A 3,389-nucleotide genomic window follows, 5' to 3' on the forward strand; every position below is an offset into this window, starting at 1 on the left:
ACAAATTTATGAGAAAAAAAATTTTGACCCTCGGACCAAAATTTTTTCGTTCGGGGCCCCATGGCCTATGGCCAGTATGGGAACTCGGGATGCCGATATGACAAAATTTGTCAAAAAATCACTAAAAAGTCGCTATGGCCCATTATTTAGAGCTTGTTGAGACCTTTCTAAAACACCTTGGTTGACCCCTGTCCGATAAGTAGTTTTCGAGATATTCGAGAAAATGTGATTTTTTGGGACTTAGAAAATTTTTGACCCGTACCCTAAGAAAAAGTGATTTTTTCATAGGACAATTTTTTCTTCGCAAATACTGTTTGGTTTCACTTTTCATTATTAGAAACGCGTTCCGAAGCCATTTTCATCAAAATCTCGTGAAAAAAAAATTTCACCCCCGGACCAAAAGTTGGCCGTTCGGTGCCCTATGGCCTATGGCCAGTATGGGAACCAAGGATGCCGATATGCGAAAAAGTGTCAAAAAATCACTTGAAAGTCGCTATGGCTCATTAAATAGAGCTTGTAAAGACCTTTCTAAAACACCTTGGTTGACCCCTGTCCGATACGTAGTTTTCGAGATATTCGAGAATAAGTGATTTTTTGGGACTTAGAAAATTTTTGACCCGTACCCTAAGAAAAAGTGATTTTTTCATAGGACAATTTTTTCTTCGCAAATACTGTTTGGTTTCACTTTTCATTATTAGAAACGCGTTCCGAAGCCATTTTCATCAAAATCTCGTGAAAAAAAAATTTCACCCCCGGACCAAAAGTTGGCCGTTCGGTGCCCTATGGCCTATGGCCAGTATGGGAACCAAGGATGCCGATATGCGAAAAAGTGTCAAAAAATCACTTGAAAGTCGCTATGGCTCATTAAATAGAGCTTGTAAAGACCTTTCTAAAACACCTTGGTTGACCCCTGTCCGATACGTAGTTTTCGAGATATTCGAGAATAAGTGATTTTTTGGGACTTAGAAAATTTTTGACCCGTACCCTAAGAAAAAGTGATTTTTTCATAGGACAATTTTTTCTTCGCAAATACTGTTTGGTTTCACTTTTCATTATTAGAAACGCGTTCCGAAGCCATTTTCATCAAAATCTCGTGAAAAAAAATTTCACCCCCGGACCAAAAGTTGGCCGTTCGGTGCCCTATGGCCTATGGCCAGTATGGGAACCAAGGATGCCGATATGCGAAAAAGTGTCAAAAAATCACTTGAAAGTCGCTATGGCTCATTAAATAGAGCTTGTAAAGACCTTTCTAAAACACCTTGGTTGACCCCTGTCCGATACGTAGTTTTCGAGATATTCGAGAATAAGTGATTTTTTGGGACTTAGAAAATTTTCGACCATGACATATATGAAAAGTGATTTTTTCATAGGACCAAAAAGTTTGTCCAAATAGGGTTTTGGTTCACTTTTTATGGTCAGATAAGTGATCCGATGCTATTTTCATGATCATTAGAGGGATTTCACGCTGTGACCAAAAATTTTCATACTTCATACTTGTCCCGGTGCCGTATATGGGAGGACCGGGGGAACATGTCTTCGTAAGTCGTGATGTTCAGTGACGGATTTCTGGGACTTAGAAAAAAAATGTGCTCTCAGGCACATTATATGTTCCATACACACATTATTTTCATTCTTCATACTTGTCCCCGTGCCGTATATGGGAGGACCGGGGGAACATGTCTTCGTAAGTCGTGATGTTCAGTGACGGATTTCTGGGACTTAGAAAAAAAATGTGCTCTCAGGCACATTATATGTTCCATACACACATGATTTTCATTCTTCATACTTGTCCCCGTGCCGTATATGGGAGGACCGGGGGAACATGTCTTCGTAAGTCGTGATGTTCAGTGACGGATTTCTGGGACTTAGAAAAAAAATGTGCTCTCAGGCACATTATATGTTTCATACACACATGATTTTCATTCTTCATACTTGTCCCCGTGCCGTATATGGGAGGACCGGGGGAACATGTCTTCGTAAGTCGTGATGTTCAGTGACGGATTTCTGGGACTTAGAAAAAAATGTGCTCTCAGGCACATTATATGTTTCATACACACATGATTTTCATTCTTCATACTTGTCCCCGTGCCGTATATGGGAGGACCGGGGGAACATGTCTTCGTAAGTCGTGATGTTCAGTGACGGATTTCTGGGACTTAGAAAAAAAATGTGCTCTCAGGCACATTATATGTTCCATACACACATGATTTTCATTCTTCATACTTGTCCCCGTGCCGTATATGGGAGGACCGGGGGAAGATGTGTTTGTAAGTCGTGATGTTCAGTGACGGATTTCTGGGACTTAGAAAAATAAATGTACCCTTAGGCACATTATTTGTATCAATAATTGTATCCCCAGCCTTTCATGGGGAACTTTTCCGTATTCCCGGACTTGTACATTTTTCGGGTTCCACCTCCCGACAATGTATCTCTACTGTGCATTACGTACCTTATAACGCACGGCACCCATTGGGTGACTCCACTTAACCATCTTTCGATAATGCCCGTGTTGCAGATATAATCCCAACACCTACCAGGCTTTATATGTACATCGAACGTTACATACGATGCACCCCGTATTCCCGGACTTGTACATTTTTCGGGTTCCACCTCCCGACAATGTATCTCTACTGTGCATTACGTACCTTATAACGCACGGCACCCATTGGGTGACTCCACTTAACCATCTTTCGATAATGCCCGTGTTGCAGATATAATCCCAACACCTACCAGGCTTTATATGTACATCGAACGTTACATACGATGCACCCCGTATTCCCGGACTTGTACATTTTTCGGGTTCCACCTCCCGACAATGTATCTCTACTGTGCATTACGTACCTGATAACGCACGGCACCCATTGGGTGACTCCACTTAACCATCTTTCGATAATGCCCGTGTTGCAGATATAATCCCAACACCTACCAGGCTTTATATGTACATCGAACGTTACATACGATGCACCCCGTATTCCCGGACTTGTACATTTTTCGGGTTCCACCTCCCGACAATGTATCTCTACTGTGCATTACGTACCTTATAACGCACGGCACCCATTGGGTGACTCCACTTAACCATCTTTCGATAATGCCCGTGTTGCAGATATAATCCCAACACCTACCAGGCTTTATATGTACATCGAACGTTACATACGATGCACCCCGTATTCCCGGACTTGTACATTTTTCGGGTTCCACCTCCCGACAATGTATCTCTACTGTGCATTACGTACCTGATAACGCACGGCACCCATTGGGTGACTCCACTTAACCATCTTTCGATAATGCCCGTGTTGCAGATATAATCCCAACACCTACCAGGCTTTATATGTACATCGAACGTTACATACGATGCACCCCGTATTCCCGGACTTGTACATTTTTCGGGT

The sequence above is a fragment of the Anopheles stephensi genome, unplaced genomic scaffold, assembly GCF_013141755.1.
Source record: "Anopheles stephensi strain Indian unplaced genomic scaffold, UCI_ANSTEP_V1.0 ucontig390, whole genome shotgun sequence".
Classification (NCBI taxonomy): Eukaryota; Metazoa; Arthropoda; class Insecta; order Diptera; family Culicidae; genus Anopheles; species Anopheles stephensi.